The sequence below is a fragment of the Simochromis diagramma genome, unplaced genomic scaffold, assembly GCF_900408965.1.
Source record: "Simochromis diagramma unplaced genomic scaffold, fSimDia1.1 OVJJ01000596.1, whole genome shotgun sequence".
Taxonomy (NCBI): Eukaryota; Metazoa; Chordata; class Actinopteri; order Cichliformes; family Cichlidae; genus Simochromis; species Simochromis diagramma.
This window is the reverse complement of record NW_024387245.1, coordinates 9,430,084-9,449,535: the sequence shown is the minus strand read 5'-3', so window position 1 is coordinate 9,449,535 and position 19,452 is coordinate 9,430,084. Positions and strand designations below refer to the sequence as shown.

General features: G+C 40.1%; 1 protein-coding gene across 2 annotated transcripts in view; it reads right to left on the bottom strand.

Annotated features, from left to right (window-relative positions):
- The window catches only part of LOC120714478 (astrotactin-2-like), a 285,359-nt gene that overhangs the window by 153,158 nt on the left and 112,749 nt on the right, over positions 1-19,452 (bottom strand). The gene's annotated exons all lie outside the window — the stretch shown is intronic.

Below are 19,452 nucleotides of genomic sequence, written 5' to 3'. Positions count from 1 at the left end.
AATATGACTTTTAAGTCATATTCAAGCCTTCGTAATTGTTTCATTCCTGGTATATCATTAAGAAAATGCAGTGCAACGTGGATGAAGGGGGTACTTAGAGTAAAATAGTTCTTGGCCAGCATATGGTGACAAATTGATCATTTCGCATAAATCAAGTCAAATGACAGCTCGCTTGTACGTCCCTTACAAAAGTGACCGCAAAATATATATACAAAATTAATTGGATTCATTCCAGTCACAATTTAAGTGTCAGTGTATAAAGTACAAAAGCTTGGTTATTCTGAAAAATTGATGGCTAAGGAAATTGATCAGGAGCTTGGATGCTCTCAATTTAGGGATGTCACATTGTGTTAAGACTAAGCTGGAGGACGGTAAGTTGTTGTTTTTTTCAGAGAGTAAAGTAAGCAAAAGTGAGCAAAAATAAGTAAGATAATAAACTAACAATATTATGAAGATATGGTGAACTCTTCATAGTGAAAAACAGAGTAGAGACCACCCACCACAGGCAAATAAAGAGAGAAAAAATAGGCGCAGGAGCAACTCATAAGAAAGTATACAGATCTAACACTGTTTATCATCTTGAAATCTAGTATTTTTTATAGATGTCATTAAGTCCTTATTACAATAAGGTAGAGAAAAAAAATCCTTTCTTCCTTGTTCATTGGACACAGTCAGAATTTCAAGGCAAGTGCTGAGCAATGTCAGGATAAATGGACTCCTTCATTCACTTCATTAACATTATGTTACAGCTCATGAACATTTTCGTGCATCATAAAAGATTTTAGACATGATTAAAAGGTCTATCAAGTCTGTGTAGAAAGCATACACTGAAAGCTGTAATCATTCTTTTGGTCTCATGCACTTAAACAAGTCTAGAGTTGAGTTGGAATTCAAGTATAAGTCTGGTGCTGTTTGGAGGGTGAAGCCAGGGCAATGTGCTGTAAAATTGGTTCTGGATTTATGCATAGTCTTAGAACATGCCCAAAAAGGTGGTAGAGGAAGAAAAGACAGGGAGTATACTGTATGTCCTGTTACATCTAATGAGGAACAAGTGTAATTTATTGAAAAGTAGTAACACATACTGTCTCTATGCAATATTTATGCATATTATTTAAAACCTGTGTATGTCACCTGGGCCTTAGGTTAAAGCAAGTCAAATTTTAATATATAATCTCTTATGTTAGTGCATTTATTAAATGCATGAATCTTTTTGCCCACTACATTAATTACATTTTAATATGACTTGGTTTCCATTTGAAATTTATTGAAGATGCAAATAAAATATTAGAGACCTTGTTCCAGTGATAAAGGAGAATCTTTAAAGATGTGTCCCAGTCGAAGGGCAAGATGGCGTCGTAGCGTGAACACCCGTCTCGCTGTGCTCCGGTGAGGTCCCTCGCTTATCCGTCTAAAATACGTGTTCACCTGGTGAAACGTTACAAATGTGCGTGGGAGTAACTCTATAATGAGTCTGGACGACTATTTTTCTAAAATGCTTAACGTCAGGTCTAAGAAAAAGACAGCTCCGGTTGTGCAAGCTAGCGACATTGTGGGTCCTATGGCGGCTGAGCCTGAAGAAGCTAACGCCAGCGACACAGAAATCTCCGCTGACGCTGAGGAAACTGGGAGTGATATCGACCCGAATATCCTTGCGGCTCTGAGTAAGATAACTGACAGCATTACAACTTTGTTGGATGTTAAAGTTGATACTGTGCTGGCCGCAATCCGTGAACAGACGTCTCGGATCCAGGCTCTGGCAGCATGGGTGGGAGACGCCGAGATACGGATTTCCGGCGTGGAAGACACGGCAGGTGTATTGCAGGCGAAAGTGTCTCGACTCGAAAAACAAGTAACTGACATGGCAGACCATATGGATGATTTAGAGAACCGCAGCCGCAGATGTAACCTTCGCCTGGTCGGGCTTCCCGAGGGCATGGAGGGAAATTATGTTGTCGCCTTCATGGAGTCATGGCTCCCCTCCTATCTCGAGCTCACAACTAAAAACGGGAAGATCAAACTAGACCGCACTCACCGCTCTCTAGCACCGAGGCCGGGCCCCAGCCAGCGCGCCAGACCCATCATTATGAAGCTTCACAACTTTGCTGATAAACAACGTGTGATGGCCGCAGCTCGGTGCCTGGCTACGCAGCCGAACCAACCAACAGGTCGGATCAAAGTCTCCTTCTTTAATGATTATTCAGCGGCGGTAGCCAAGAAACGCAAGGCTTTCGACGAGGTGAAAAGCTGCCTGAGGAAGAAGAATGTGGATTATGCGCTTCTCTACCCCGCCACACTGAGGCTGTTTGCCAACGGCAAGGAGAAGAGATTTAACACACCGGAGGCAGCTGCGTCCTACGCGGACTCGCTGCCCTGAATCCCCGTAACCACCGGAGTACTCCTTTTCTTCACACTATGCCTTATGAACCGGTGTGAGTACTTGCCGAATCTAGGCATATGTGACTCTCTTTTTTCGTCCTCGCTGCTTATAAGCGACCAGGTGAAATCTTCCACCCCATCGGGCACCGGACGGACTGTGTTTTCGTCTATGGGTAGGCGTGAGTTACGCGCGTGCAATGCCCTTCGGCTTCCCCGACGGGCAGGAGGAGATTGGTTTTTCCCTACATGTTTAGTAGGGCTGTTGCCAAATCACTGTTCTTTGAATGTTCCGTCACACAGCTTTTTTTTTTTTTGCTGTTTTATTTTCAACCAGGGTGTGGTGAACCCTTTGGCTCAATATGCTTTGTATGATACATGAATAAGTCTAATAATGAGTAGGCTGCGAATATGCACCTGGAATGTACGAGGGGTTCACAGCCCTATTAAGAGGAGGAAGATATTTACTTGTCTAAGAAAGGACGGTGTAGATGTTGCTATGTTACAAGAGACGCATCTTGATAATAATGAGCACTTGAAGTTGCAACAAGGATTATATGGACAAGTGTTTTTTTCATCCTTCACTACAAGAAGTAGGGGAGTGGCAGTGTTGATTAGGAAAAATGTACCTTTTGTAGTAACTGATTGCGTTAAAGATCTGAAGGGCCGCTACGTGATAGTCAAAGGGATTTTACAAGGCCAAAATATTTTATTACTGAATGTTTATTTTCCACCTGCCCACCCGACTACCTTTCTTACCAAAATGTTTCTGGAATTAGCCCCATTTCTTCCTAACTCTACCGTTATTATTGGTGGTGATTTCAACTTAATGTTAAATCCGCTTATGGACAGATTTCCACATAGCATTGCAACTCCCTCTCCCCAGGCCAAAGCGCTTCACGCTCTATGCGACGAGTTTGGACTTGTTGATGCTTGGAGATATACTCACCCCTCCGATAAGCAATACACATTTTTTTCGGCTCCGCATAGGTCCCAAACTAGAATTGATTACTTTTTTCTCCCGAAAACTGACTTGGGTTCAGTAGTATCGTGCGACATAACAAGTATAATCATCTCAGATCACGCTAGAGTAATCATGGATCTCGATCTTAAAGCTGCGCTTCATAGGTCCCGTCACTGGAGGCTTAATACCATTATTCTTAAGGACAAGGAATTTACCTCTCACTTCTCTGCCGAATTTAAAGCGTTTTTGGATATCAACACCTCCTCAGCTAGTACTGCCTCTGTTTTGTGGGAAACATGCAAAGCTTATGCGAGGGGCCTAATTATTTCGTATTCTGCGACAAAGAAGCGACAACGGATGGAGGAACAAAAATCTTTAGAGAGCGAATTGATGGATAAGGAGAAAACATATATTGCCTCCCCATCACCACCATTATGGCAAGAAATAACCGCACTCAGGTCAGTGCTGAATTGCCTTCTTACCAGAGATGCAGAGAAGAAACTTAAATACACCAGACAGAGGTTCTACGAGCATAGAGATAAGGCCGGTAAATGTCTGGCGTACTATGTTAAGAAGCGCGCAGAATCTAATACCATTACAGCGATATCTGATGAAGGTGGCCACAAGATATATGAAAACAAACTGATAAACGACTGTGTTAAGAAGTTCTACAAAGCCTTGTACTCTTCTCAACAAGTCCCAGAGGGGGAGCAGCTGATGCATAATTTCTTTACCCAATTCGACTTACCAAATTTGTCAGAGGAACAGAAGACTGCCCTTAACAGCCCTATAACCAAGACCGAAGTGATTAAGGCTATTAAATCACTACGAAGTGGAAAGTCGCCAGGGCCTGACGGCTTCTGTTGTGAATTTTATAAACAGTTTCGGGATATTATTGTGGAACCGCTTCTTGATATGTTCAACCACTCCTTCATTACGGCTGAATTCCCGCAGACACTGAAGGAAGCCAACATTTTCCTAATTCTAAAGAAAGGGAAGTGTCCTGATTTGTGTGGATCCTACAGACCTATAGCCCTCTTAAATGTGGATAGGAAACTGCTTTCTAAAATTCTGGCCTCCCGCTTAGAATTTTTTTTTACCTGTGCTGATAAGGGAGGACCAGACAGGCTTTATAAAGGGTCGAAACTCAGCCACCAATGTTAGACGCTTACTGAACGCTATTGTAGCTTTCAAGCAAAAATCTATTGACGGCCTGGTGCTTTCTCTCGATGCGGAGAAAGCATTTGACAGAATTGAGTGGTCTTATTTGTTGTATACTCTAGGCAAATTCGGCTTAGGGGAGAATTTTATAAAATGGGTCAAAGTTAGCTACAATAATCCACAGGCAGCAGTCCTGACTAATGGACTTAGGTCTGATTACTTCAACACTCATTGGGGAGTTATGCAGGGCTGCCCCTTATCGCCCCTTCTATTCGCTCTGGCCATAGAGCCTCTTGCTGAGGCCATAAGGGCGACGCCCACAATACGTAGTTTAGAGATTGGACAGCTGTGTCATAAAATAACCTTATACGCGGACGACATCTTGATTCTTTTGACTAACCCTGTAACATCCGTACCCAGTCTCATTGAGGTGATTGACAGGTTTCTCTGGCTATAGAATCAATTTGGCTAAGTCAGAGGCCATGCCTCTTGGTACTCTTTTCACAATGCCGGCTACTGTTCCTTCTTTTCCTTTTAAATGGTCTCCTAATGGATTTGTGTATTTGGGGATCTTTATTACCCCGTCTCTCGACCAATTGTACAAAGCCAACTTCACACCCTTATTTGGCAAACTCAAACAGGACCTAGAGCGGTGGGCGTCACTTCCTGTCTCCTGGCTAGGACGCATTGCCCTGATCAAAATGAATGTGCTGCCCAGGCTATTGTATCCTATCCAAATGATCCCCGTCTTGTTCTCTAAGAGAGTACTGAAGGACATAAATGGTTGGCTTACCTCTTTCATCTGGAACAAGCGCAGACCCAGGCTCAAGATGGCAGTGTTGCATCTGCCAAGCTCCAGGGGCGGCTTGGATCTACCTAATATTAGATTGTATCAGCTTTCTGCCCATTTAAGATTTGTGAGCGACTGGGTTAGGGGTAAAACCTCAATCTGGTCAGATATTGAGACAGCTCTGTCACAATGCAAACTGAGCGATCTATTATTTTGTAATGATTTTAACGGAATTAAGGCCCTTTGTACAAATCCTGTAACAATCAACACCCTAAAAGCGTGGCGAATTGTCCGCCGTCTTGAGGGAAGATCGATAATAACATCAACCTTTACCCCTATAATGAATAACCCTGCTTTCCCTCCGGGTTCCTCGGACCCCGGCTTTCAACGATGGTCTGATAAGAATATTAAGTCTCTTGGTGACCTTTTCTCGGGTGATGAACTCATGTCGTTTGAACAACTTACCAACAGTTACGGCTTGCCTAGACAGGATTTCTTTCGTTTTTTGCAAATACGACACTATATCACTCACAGTACAACCCTTGCTGAGCACCCTGAAGTATCTGATGTTGAGAAAATTTTGTTTAGGCAACAGCTGAAGGTGTCTCTGAGTTCATTTTATCATGTGCTTAATGCTTTGACTACCACTGATGCGCAGGGGATTAGAGGTGTGTGGGAGAGGGAACTGTCGGTAACCATAGATGAAGATAGGTGGGATACCGTTTGGTCTCTCGCAAAAAGGATTTCAATTTGCACTCGGACAAGAGCAATCCAACTTAAGATTTTACACAGATTGCACGTATCCCCTCACCGCAGACACCTCTTCAACCGCTCTCTTTCCCCTGTGTGTCTTAAGTGCAAAACTGATGTAGGGACTTTAACTCACTGTTTTTGGTCCTGTTACAAGCTTCAAGAATACTGGGCTGACATTACAGGTGAACTGGGGAAAATCTTCCACGTTGATATAGAGATGGACCCTTTATCCCTGATTCTAGGTCTTCCGAGTGACCGCCTAAAAGTGGCGGCCAACAAAAGATTGTATAACACTCTAACATTTGCAGCCAGGAAAAATATCCTCTTACAATGGATCAACGATAGGACTCCCACTGTCTGTGGCTGGCGCAAAATAATTTTCGAACTGATTCCTCTGGAATACCTCACACACGTTATACACCACAGTGTGGGTCAGTTCTACGGGATGTGGCACCCCTTTTTGGACTATATTGGACCGGACCTTTCCGCTATCTTATTCAAAGGACTACTACGCACGTGATCATCACCCGGGCGCTGTAAGACTGACTCACCACCTCTTGTATGTTATATTTTGTATTTTGTATCTTGTATTATGCCTTATTTAAGAGCTGTTGTGTACGTTTTGTGTTTGTACTGTTTTGTTGTTCTGTGTCTAATGTCGAGACACTGTGTTGTTAAAGGAAAATCTGCAATAAAAACAATGATGAAAAAAAAAAAAAAAAAAAAAAGTGTCCCAGTCACAACCAAATTTTAGAAATGCATTTGACTCATGACTAGAAATGTTGATGTGTCATTGTGGTGGGTGTAATGCCTTTAAAGGTAAGTTTTAACACAGTGATGTCCGGTTTATTAGTATTCAATTTATTAATCATATGGTTACTAATCAAACACTGGTGTTACTTGCATAAGTTCTTCAATCTAAATGCATTGTAGGCTCAAGTCGTAAAGTACAAGTTTCTACAGTAGAACCATTGTCGCCATTTTTTTTTCTACCGTATTTAAGTATATCAACTTACCACAAGTCATAGTCTTTGAAGAAATGAGGATAATGTAGTGGTGTGGATTGAATGCATTATAAAAACAGGTGCAGAATAAAAGAGAGTCTGTGTTTTAATTTTGCCCCTCTACTTATCTTTGTCCTATCCACCCTCACAATTTTAAGGTGAGTGTTTCTTCTTTCTTTTTCTACGTGGAGTTCAATGTATGCTATGAAAAGACCGTCTTGAGGTAATATGCTGAGCATAGCAGGACAGCGGCTTCCTGCCCTGCTTTGCTTAAATCATTGCTGCTTTTTATAGGTGGTACCATAATGTCCCATCTTTGAGCTCTCTGGGGTCATAAAATGTGTGCTTTCTTGGTTGAATGGTTAAAAAGGGCAATATATATTAGAAAGGTGAAGAAAGTGCTGGCCTTTCAGAAGATACGGAAAACATTCCCGGTTATTGTTTTTTTTTTTTTTTTCTTTTCCTATCAGAACATAGCCTGGGCTCTGCAATGCCCTATACCGTTATTGCTATGAAAGCTGCTTTGGCACTTTGTCATTTATGTCCCATTAAATGAGTCATTCAGTGAAGGCAAACAGGGTCAAAAATATCTCAGTGTCCTTTAGTTAGAAAGAAAGTTCAGATTATGTAAAGGTGCTTCAGGTCTCCACTAATCTCCTGCTGTTCCCATCTCAACTTTGAATGCCACTTGAAGTAATCACTAGAAGAATGAATGCGCTTCCTGCAGTTTTCAGATTTGATTTGGACCTTGAGTAACTTTGAAAAAAGGAAAAAAGTGCTTCTTCATAAAAATATCAATTGCCTCACACTGTGAAATCTATCAAATTGACTGTTTGATTAATAATGGACCCTTTACAGAACCAGTTTGCACCATACTGGTTCAGAATCTTTACTTGTAATTTCTGTCAGATTGGGATGGGACTTGGAGTTTCAAATTATCCTCTATTAGTGTTCCCTATAGTAGATCTGACTTAGCAATGTTCATTAATGGCAAAAAAAGATTAGGACTGCAATTTCACTTTTATTCATGTGAGGTTTATACAATTTTTTGAAACTGGGAGAAATACACACAACTGTGATGAAAAACAGATAGAAAGAAGCAAAATCAATGGATAAAAGGAAATACTGGTTATAAAGGGACTGTCACTAAAATGTAAATGAATAATCAAGAGACAGGGATTTTCACACTGCATTAGCAGCTCAGTGAACATCAAAATGAATTTCAAGTTTAATAACTGCACAGTCACAACTCTCTGAACTCTCTTTGTTTGGTATTATAAAGTGGTCAGATAGTGCTTTCATTTATTGCCCTTTTCCCCGACCCTTTGTGAAGTATAATTCCTTTGCACCTTTTGTCTGCTATCAGTGGGATTTTAAAAGAAAGCGGAGCAGGTTCTGTTTGCCCGTCAAAACCTTCTTCATTATTTCATAAATACAAACTGTTAAGAGGTTCAGAAATGCATACATTTTATTGAGCTTAGTATTTAAAGTGAAATATCAATTTTTCCCTCAGTTAATATGGATTTTCATGGTTTAAACTGAAATAGCTATTCATACCATTAAGGATGCAGTGATATTGCACTGATCACACAAAGGTGTGCTGACAGGCAAAGTACGTGTGCAATCCAAATGACAGTTAAATAGTGCTTCCAGGCTAAGGCACAGATTTGATAAATAACACACACAACAATATGTCTGAAACAAGGTGCAAAAGTCTTTGAAAATCTGGCCCTTGGCATTTTCTATTTCACTGCTTCTCCTCCTTTTCCACTACACTTCTTCTTTTGTCAGTTCACTTTTTCCTGTTTTCATCTTGCTTTTCTCTCCCTCAGCGGTAATGCCTTCAAAATCAAGTCCCATAAAAACGTCAGCACCCGGCACTGTAACTAAACTCCAGCATGACTGTACAACAAATTTCAATTACTCGGGCAGACCAATCTTACTTTTACCACCCATTTCACAGTCCCCAAGTCCATTACATAATTTCCGACGCCTCTCTTTGTCACATCCTCAGTTGGCATGATCTGTTTTCCCTCCATCTGTTTTGCTATAAAAAAAAAAAAAGAGCATACAAATAGCACACTAATTTTACTCTCAACAAGACGGTTTTTTGGCCAATTTTTTATGTATTAAGGTCAGGTTTAAAAAGTTTTATTGTCACAGGCACAGTAAAACTAAACACATCAGTTCCCATTGAAATTACTGGACAATTAAATTATTATTTTAGCAGTTGCCCTTCACAGAAAGCTTATAAAAATTTTAACTTCTAAATTTTCTAATAAAAAAGAAACAACAAAGGTCCAAGAAATTTACAAAAGCACAAGTAATACATGTGCATACAAAGAAATTAGTTAAAGACGCCAGATATAACTGAATTGTACCTGTGCCTTGTGCAAGTTTACAAACAGATCTTTGCAAATTAGTGCCATCCATCTACTTATCCATTCATCCATCTGATTGTCTGTCCATCTGTCCCTCGATCAATGGTTTATTTGGGTTTGAGTCTGAGCAGACAAGCCCACATTTCCCTAACCTTGGCCACCTTTCCCAGCTCATCTGGGGGTTCAGTCATTCATTCCCAAGCCAGCCAAGAGATATAATCGCTGCAGTGAGTCCTGGGTCCCAGGGCCTCCTACGAGTAAGACCAACAAACCACACCAAGGAGGTGTCCAGGAGCAATGACTTAGCTCATTATCCTATCTCTCAGGGAGATCCCGGTCACGCTTTGAAGGAAACTCATTTCCGTCACTTGTATCTGTAACCATCTGTCATTCTGTTGGTCACTACCTAGAGTTCATGACCACCACTGACGGTAAGATGTAAATAGACCAGCAAGTCGACAGCTTCGCTTTTATGCTCAGCTCTCTCTCTCTTTCCCATCACAGATTGGTACAGTGTCCACATCACTGATAACACCACCCCAACCAATTTGTCAGTCTCATGACCCACTCTCCCCTCACTCATCAAAAAGACCCCAAGATACTTAAGCTTCTCCACTTGGGACAGTAACATATCCCAGACTCGACTCTGTTTACAGCTGAGAATCATAGTCTCAGACTTGGAGATGCCGATTCTCATTCTTATTCTCATTTCTCACCAAATCATCTGCAAAAAAGCAAAGATAAAATTCTGAGGACATCAAAGTGAAGACCCTCCACCCCCTGGCTATACCTAGATATTCTGTACATAAAAACTATAAACAGAATTGGTGACAAAGGGCAGTCCTGCCAGAAATCAACAGCCACCATGAGTGAGTATGACTTACTGCCACAATGAACCAAGCTAATGTTACAGTTCTACAGGAACCAAATGGCCCATAACATCTGGCCAGACACCCCGTACTTCAAAGCACCTTCCACAGAATAACCCGAGGGACATGGATTGCATCCCTTATCCAAGTATACAAAACACAGACCGGATGTGCACGTCCCACATACCCTCAAATATCCTTGAGAAGATGAAGAGCTGGTCCAGTGTTCAACAACCAGGACAAAAACTCCCTACTGAATCTGAGGTTAAACTAATGGTTGAACTCTCCTCTCCAGTACCCTGCCATATACATTCCCAGAATGGCCGAGGAATGTGATCCCCCAGTCCCCACCCTCCAATCCCCTTAACCCTTAAACAGGGAAACCACAACCCTAATCGCCTATCCAGAGATAGAGCACCAGTGTCCATGCTATGTTGCAGCAATGTGTCAGTCAGGACAGCCAGAACCTTAAGCAATTTCCATGCACCCCAGGGGCCTTGACACTGAGCATGTGTTTACTATATCAGTGACATGACCCCCAGAGCGAGGCAAGTCGTCACCCTTGTCCTTGTTCCATGGTGTCACTAAACTCCTACGTTTTTGCATTAGCCACTGCCAGAGCTAAACAACATTTGGGCTGCCGATACTTCTCAGCATCTCAAGAGTCCCACAGGTTCATAAAGGGAGCCTGAGAGCTCTCTTCACCTCTGGTGTCCACCATCTGGTTACAGAAATACATGCATGACAGGTAACAACAGATAGAACATAGAACATGGTCCAGTTGGACTCAATGTGCCAAGTCTTCCTTGGAACGTAATCAAAGCTCTGTTTGAGGTGGGAATTTAAGATTTTGTGGATCAGTGCTACCTAACTATATGCTTGGGTACACCAGGTCTGTCCAGCATCTTTACCTGCCACTTTATCCAACTCAGCACCAGGTGGTGATCAGTTCACAGCTCGGCACCTCTCTTATCAATGTTTCCCGGGCTTGCTCCTGCACACCCGCAAGCCATCCACTCGTCTAAGTCTACGTATTTAGAGTCAGCTGTGCACTTTTGTGCTAGCTCATGAATCATTCTGCTGGATCATTGTTTACTGTGCTTCTGTGTCCTCCTTAGTGTCTTGTTCAAGGACTCAGTCATCCTGTCTGTGAAAACTACCTGCTTTACCACATGGAACTTTCAGTTCACAGCCTGATAAGATTAGTCATGTCAACACAAACACCTGCTCCTCGCTGGTAAATTGCTCCGTCTTGATTCTCACCTGCCCACCCACTCTCCATCACAAAAACCCACGTTCAATCGGATTGCAGCCTGCTTTGAATTTGACTTGTTCTGTTTCAATACGCTTTTTTAGTCTGGAAAATTCTCATCCATGACAGAAACACCCTTCGACAATGGTATGAGTTTTCACACTGCATAGTTTCTACACTCGAGGGCATTCTGCAGCTCCCTTCTTGGCAACATGTGTTTGGAATGCCAGAAACAGAACTATCAGCTGATCCAAGCTGGGCCAGGGCTGATGGTAAATGAGTAATCCACAACTTGTTGTGACAAAAAAAACAAGGTTATTTTTAAACTGCACTGTCATATCATTTTAGCAAAGACTCGGACGTAACTTCACATGACAAATGTTGGGAAGGCTGTTTATATTTTATATGTCTAAAAGTCAGATTTTTAAATCACCAAATATCAGTATCAAACATTCATTTTCCCTTTTTTTCAAGACTTTGAAAGAATACAATACTTTCTTTTTCAAAGTATTATTCCTTATCGTTTCTTCACAAAGACACACACACACTAATACATATATATATATCTTTAGGTAAGTGCGTAGGAAATTTAATAAAAATGTGTGAGATTAAGAGAGTTGAAACAGTGATTCGTTTTCATTAAAATGTTAATTTATACATGATAATAAGAAAAATGTATTCCTGGCAGAGAAAGTTTACAGAAAAAGGTCAGACGGAGAATAAAAATAAGACTAGTAGATAAACAAAGAAAAGAAAGAAACAGTAGCCATAAACAAAACAACTGGGAGAGAAAAAGAAAGTTAGGTACCACATTTATACGCTGAAGTGAGGTGATTTGGTGTTAAGAAGGTTTAAAGGGAAAAGGGAGAATAATGGAGACAGTGTGATTAGCAAAGAGCACACTCACATGTGCGCGCATGCACAGTGGTTTTATAGAGAACAGACAGTCCTGGAGTGAGAATGATTAGCGAGATGAGAAGATACTGGAAAGCAGGGAGGTGAGGTGATGAGTTCAATCTGAACAGTAAAAGCTAATAATCTTCTTCAAGGGACGATGGCACATCACACCCTGGAAGAATGCTACGATACACTAAACAATACAAGAGAATAAAAGACTTCCACACTAGCAAAAATTGTGACACATTTCTGCTTCTGGAAATAAAAGTGAAAGATTAAGGAAGCAATAAGACTGAACTAAACTGCAGTACTCCTGACATTACCAGGATTCTTTACTTACAGACTTTTTCAGTGTCCTTTGCATTTGGTTAACCTTTGGCACAAGCACCAGGTAAAGAAAACAATTTTTTTTTCAATTTGCAGTAATACACTTTTTGAGGGAATGGTATTTAGGACCTCTCCACCCTACAGTATATCTTGCATTTGAGAAAGTCTGAAGTAGGACTACACATAACAAAGACACCTAACCCCACACAAAACTGCACCAAACAACCGTACCAGGAAACCTCCCCAACCTTCCATGTGCCTGGGATGTCTCAGAGGGAGGACCTCAAAGACCACCAAATGACCACAGTGAAACCTCCATGCATCCAGTGTGACAAAATACCCATTAAGCGGACCATAAAAACCCAATTAGAATAACAAGACCTACAGTGCATTAATTTAGATCTTCAACTGGCAGTTATAATAGCTACTTAATTAATAAAAGAGTCTATGCGGTTATGTCAAAAAAATCTACAGCTGAGTCACAAGTAGAAGAAGACCATAATTTTAATGTACCGGGATTGTGGGCGGAGTCTGATTTTCTAGAGTGCTTGAACTAATAGTGGATGAAAGCAATGAAACTTTTATCATGAGAAGACAACAGAGCCTAAATGCTAGGCAAATAACTAGATGTACTACACTAGGGGTTGGCAACCTTTATTATCAAAGAACTATTTCTGAGGAATTTTTCAGGAAAGATACAATAAAACTGCATGCAGCTGAAAAAACAAGTAAAATGAAACAAAAACCCCATTTGATTATTATAATGTTGGTGATATAGCTGATTAAGTTTAAATTAACATATCAGCATTACTAATAGGTGTAAATAATTAAAAAACACATGTGACTACTCAGCAGGGGACTATTTATGTTTATTTGATACTTAGACTTTGCCTTTTGATTGCAATAATACATTGTGTTGCTGTAATTATGAATAATAGAAGTAAAATAATAAATTCTGAATTTTTTTTCAGACAAAATGGAACTACTATGGAATGAAATGGAAGCAAGGAAAACATATCTATTAGGTCTACAAGCAATGCGTTTGTGCAGTTGAATCTAATTAAAAGTATGCTTCTTTGTAAATAAATAAAGAATATAGCAATCTAACAACTGTAAAAATCAAAAGTAAAAAGAAGAATATTTAATAAAATAGACAAAGACACGTTTCAATATGTTCTGGCTAAAGTTCAGCTGCAGTTCAAGCATACTTGCAAGCCACCGGTGTTGGTGGTGAAAGGAATAAAATGTGTGCATGTAAAATGTTTAGTAGAGAGACTCAGAATTAGCCATGATGAAGAAAGATCCATGCTGGCCACTGAGGTTCAACAAAATGAAAAGTTTAAGGCAACATGTGACTCTCATTTAAGTTCAGCTACAGTTCCTCCACTCCCTCCATTGGTCTCTCCAAATGTTCGGTCTCACGCTCCCTCCTCTCCTCCAGCTGTTTGGATATATCTCTATGGCACATCTAGTGTATGTTACTAACTTCCAGAACTATTGGGAGGCTCTATGATCTGCCATTGCTGTAAAATACAAAAAGATTCATTGGAGAGAATGGAGATGACATGACTGTTCAATTCAGCGGTTCAGATGGTGGTACTAACAAAAAGACTAGAGGCCAAACTGGAGACGGCAGAGGTAAGGATGTTCAGATTTTCACTGGGAGTGACCAGAATGCACAAGATTAGAAATGAATATATTAGAAAGAAAGCGCAAGTTGAGTAGTTTGGAGAAAAAGTTAGGGAGGCAAGGTTGAAATGGTCTGAACTCATGCAGATGAGGGTTAGTGTGGGTATATCGGACAAAGGTTGCTGGATATGGAGGTGCCAGGGAGGAGGAAAACAGGAAGATCACAGAAAAGATTTATGTGTGCAGACAGTTGGTGTGACAGATGAGGATGCTGTCAATAGGGTGAGATAGACAAAGATGATTTGCTGTTGCAAACCCAAAAGGAGTTGCTGTTGCTTCCGGAAAGAAGAGGAAAAATAGGTAAAGGATTTACTGGGTCTGTCTGGTCATAAACTACAAGAAAGCTACGACAGTGCAAAGAAAGCTAAAGAGAACAGTGTATGGAATCTAACTCATTAGCTGAGTAGCCAAACAATGACTTTAAAATATTCTTCCACTTGACAAATTTTCGTCAACATAGATGCATGTACCTGCTCTATACGTTTACATTGTAGCTTTAAAATGTAATAACAGTATACTATATCATGTGGCAATCCTAACTGACAATATAAGGTTAAGTGTTGCTTTTCTAGAATACCGTTATACAGACACAGATCAATAAAGACAGTCCTTCACTCTTTCAATGTGAGGGAGCACCAGTTGTGAGAGAAGTGACCTTTAATAGGTCAGGGTACACTTGTCAGTGTTAGTTTAAAAGGAAAAGAAAAGAAGAAGTGAGAGGGGAATAAACAGATGTCAGCACTGTAGCTGATTTACAATAGCTAGGATGAATGGTGACAGGTGTGTAAACAAATACTCTAATTTATACTTTGCAATCGTATGATGCATTTGGCTTCAGTTAGATTCCCGTGACTTTGGGAGCAAGACAAATTGACCTGACTTACTGCTTATGTGTGTACTGTAAGGTACACACTGCACTTTTCTGTAGGTAGGATAAGATATTGATGCTCTGTGCACAAGAAGTGTGCCTGTGAGTAAGCTGAGCTGACAGAAGAACCAGTCCCCACATGGCTCAACAACTGGCAATCACATTAAGACACAGCTGTATTCAGCAGTTAGACTGTGTAAGACCAGCAAACTAAATATTTTCAGCTCAAACTCAATATAAACTGACATCCACATTCATACAAAAGGGAAAGTATGTAAATCTGCCATTTATAATGCAAAAGGCAAACGCAAATGTAAGAAGTTGCAGTCATTTGATTTAGTTTCACAAGAAAAGACTTAAAGAAACATGTATGCAAGAGGATAAAAACATTATAGTTTATAGCAATTATAGAAATCCCTTGCAAGTTTGATATAGGTTGCATTAATTTAAAAAAACTGACTGTTCTTCATTGTTCAAGGATCAGGAAGAAAGGCCTGAGGTGTTCCATCCAGCTACACAGCACCAAGCAAAAGAGATTCAGTTATATAAATTAGAAAATCAGAGAGATAGGAGGGAATCCAGATGGTACAATCTATGATTTAAGCTGTTTGGTTTCGGTCCCAGTCTGTCTATTTTTAAGGAGAAACTGTATGCTGGTAAAGGATGCCCACAGGTAAAGTGATGGTGGGATGATGCTTCTCTCATTCATTTTTCTTGTATCTCTCATTCTCCCACTGTTCTGTTAGCACATTCAAAATATTCCCAATCAATACTGCTCCACTCTGCTGCTGGTGGTTGTACCTCTAAGAACTGCACAAACACACACACACACACACAATCCAATTACACACACACACACAAAAAAACCCAGGCCTGCTGATAAGTTATTACAGAGGGCATTGCATTATAAGTGCCACTGACACATTTTACAGCCTAAATTTATGAGTTGCTACCTGATAAAATGGAGAGAAAGGACTTGAAAGGGTGGGAGGCTTAACAATGTACCACTTGGCTCTTGCACACAAACGGTTCAGTGTTTGTGCACTCATCTCTATATATTTTTTAATTGTATCTAACCAGCATCAAGAGCATACCAGCCAATTTAAAGCTAATAAACAAACGGTAATTTGTAAGGAGACCAGTCAGGGAATTTAGAGGTGTTATTATGGAAAAGGTGAGATGGGATTTGAGCTGGGGCTGTGGGCTGAGTAATTTTAGATGAAGGCCCTTGGCAGCTTGCTGTATTCCGATTCCTCATCTGTTACTGGCAACACAGTGCAGAGCACAGCCATTAAGGTTAAAACATTATTGGCTTGCCACTGTAGCTATCCTAGGATACCCCTTGTTGTCTTTATAATCATCCCTGATAGAATTAACACTTTTATAATAAGTTAAAACTTAGCATACAGCTGATCCAGAATCCAGTGCTCTTAGTTGGTAACCTGGATATAAAGCACATCAGTGGTGGTGATGGTGGTGCTGGTTTGGGGGGGGTGTCTTGACAGTTTTATACTTCTGTAAGGTAAGGGCAATTTTATTCAGATTTTTTTTAATTAGAAATTGAAAACATATGTCATTTGCTTTAGGTAAACATATTCATGCAAACTTCCATGAAAGCGCTTATTTAGCAGCAAAATAGCCCCAAAAGTCCCAGACTGCTGGAATAAGGCTGAGATCTGAACGCTCACCAATCCATGACTGATGTTTTGGGGGGTTTTTCTATCCAGGTATTCTTTTGCTGCAATGGCAGTGTGTTTATTACCTGCTGTAGGAAAAAAAAAAGCCATAACCAATGAGACACTTTCCAGATGATATTATAGATCCAAAAAGAGCTTGAGCACAGCTTCCACCATGTTATTCAGATGGCTGTAGATACATACTGTTGTATTTTTCCTCAAGACATACTTTATACATAGTGATGACAATTTAAAATAAAAACTTCAGTCAGCTTTTCTCCATTTCCCTTCTTTAAGAATGGGTCTTGACTGCCATTCTTCAAATGAGACCATTTATGATGAGGCTTCAGCAAACAGTATATGGATCAACCGATGGGCCAGATCCAAGTCCTGTGTCAGATCTTCACCGTATTTTTGTCCTATTTCTTAATGATATGACTTTTAGATGCTGTTCATCTGCTGTAGATAGTAGATTCACATTTCTCTGAAAACAGTCAGGCACCGGGCACCTAAAATGAAAGACTTCCAGAAAGCGGAGAGACCCTCTGCTCAAGGTCACTTTAAAAAATGTGTTTCCTTGGAAGTAAAAATACAAGGAAAATATAAAGAAAGGAGGGGTGGCTCAAGACATTTACACAGTATTTTATATGTTTGTGATTTTGCTGATCTCTTCAAGCAATTTAGCTACTTTAGTTATATTTAGTTACGTAAAAAAACAACAACAAAAAAACTTCCTTTATGACTCACAATAAGTAATAGTAATGCATCTTCAATAATTTCATGATGTGGCCTGATGACATACCGATTTAAAGCAATCCTAAAATAAGCAGGCGAGTAAGAAAGTGAAGCTGTTTAGAGGTGGGAAGTAACAAAGTTACTGATATGTAACAAATTCTACTTATGTACAGTAACAAATACTTTTTACTGTAAATAAGTAGAATTTTCAGATTTGTACTTTAGTATTTATTTTTCTGTCAACTTTGAATTTAACTGCACACATTTTAAGACAAATATCTCCACTTTCTACTCCTGATATTTTGAAAATAGGCTTGTTACTTAAGGTTTAATGCATGTAAATTGAGTTGGATTTTTTTTCATGTCACTGTGCACCTCAAACTGGTTTGAACCTAAATGAGTGGAACAATAACAATAACAATCCTATTGGTGTATCCATTATTGGTGCTTATCACACAGAGCAAACTGAAATAGGCAAAAAATGTAATTTAAGCGTCATTTATAGCACTACACTCAGGGTTTAATGATGAACTGTGGCCAGTGTTTGGTTGGTTGCAACACTTTCGTCAAAGCAACAGAAGGGGAATGAGCAAAAAGGAAGTAGCATTTTTAAAGTGGCAGGTGATTTCAAATGTAGCATTTCTAACTACTCAACAAATCACAGACACACAAACTGTTTCTGTGCAGTTTGTCATACAGTGTTTCAGCTAGCTAGAGGTACACAGTTGCTTTATTTCCCAGGGAGAGAAAAGAATGAGTGATAACCACTCAGGGATGTAGGAAGGAGATGACAGGAGAGGAAAAAGAGAGATTATTTTTAGACAGTCATTTTAGGATAGACATTTAGAGTTGACTGTGTTGAAGTTAACAGTGATGTTGATCACTGTACGTGGACTGGTGGTGAATGGCTGTGGTGTTCAAGGTCAATGTTAGGTTCCATCAAAGGGAGCAGACAATTACATTTAAGCTAACAGTGCTGATTACATTCACTCACTGAATTCTACCTACATACTAGCTTTATGGTGTCAGTGGCTTGGAAATCAGCCATGGTAGCTCATGTAAAAGTAGCTTATATCTTACTGAATTAAGTTTGCTAAATCCACAAAGAAAAATGAATCTCAGTGAGGCAGCAGCAAAGGTCATCTGCAGTTTCTACATGAAGCTCATACTGAAGCTTAAAATCACAACCATAGAAATTGGGTTTTTTTTTTTAGAAATGACTGATTTTTTTTAAAGTGACTCTTTTCCACACATTACTACAGTACAGTGGTCCCTCGCTATAAGGGGGTTCACTTTTTGCGGCCTCGCTGTTTTTTGTGTGCAATTTTGCATGTTCTTTTCTGTTTGTTTTGGTTTTACGTACATGCATACAGCGCATTGTGTTCTGCGTCCTGATTGGCTGTAGACCATTGTCAATCAATCAATCTCACGCCGTGTCTCCTGTACAGTACAGAGCGCGTTCAGCTTGTCAAATTTACCTAAATCTTCGATGGCTAGCAGTGTGACTCTGAAGTGCTGTACTGTATGTTTGTAAGTTTTCTCCTCAACTATCACAACAATGTCAACGAAATGTTTTATACCGTCAAAGGCAACCGCCTCTCTCTGAGAAAAGTGTGTAAAGTGTGTAGTGAGAGGTTTCACAGCCTTAAAACATCTATAATAATTATAAAAAATAAAGTTGGCTACTTCGCGGATTTCACCTATTACAGGTTA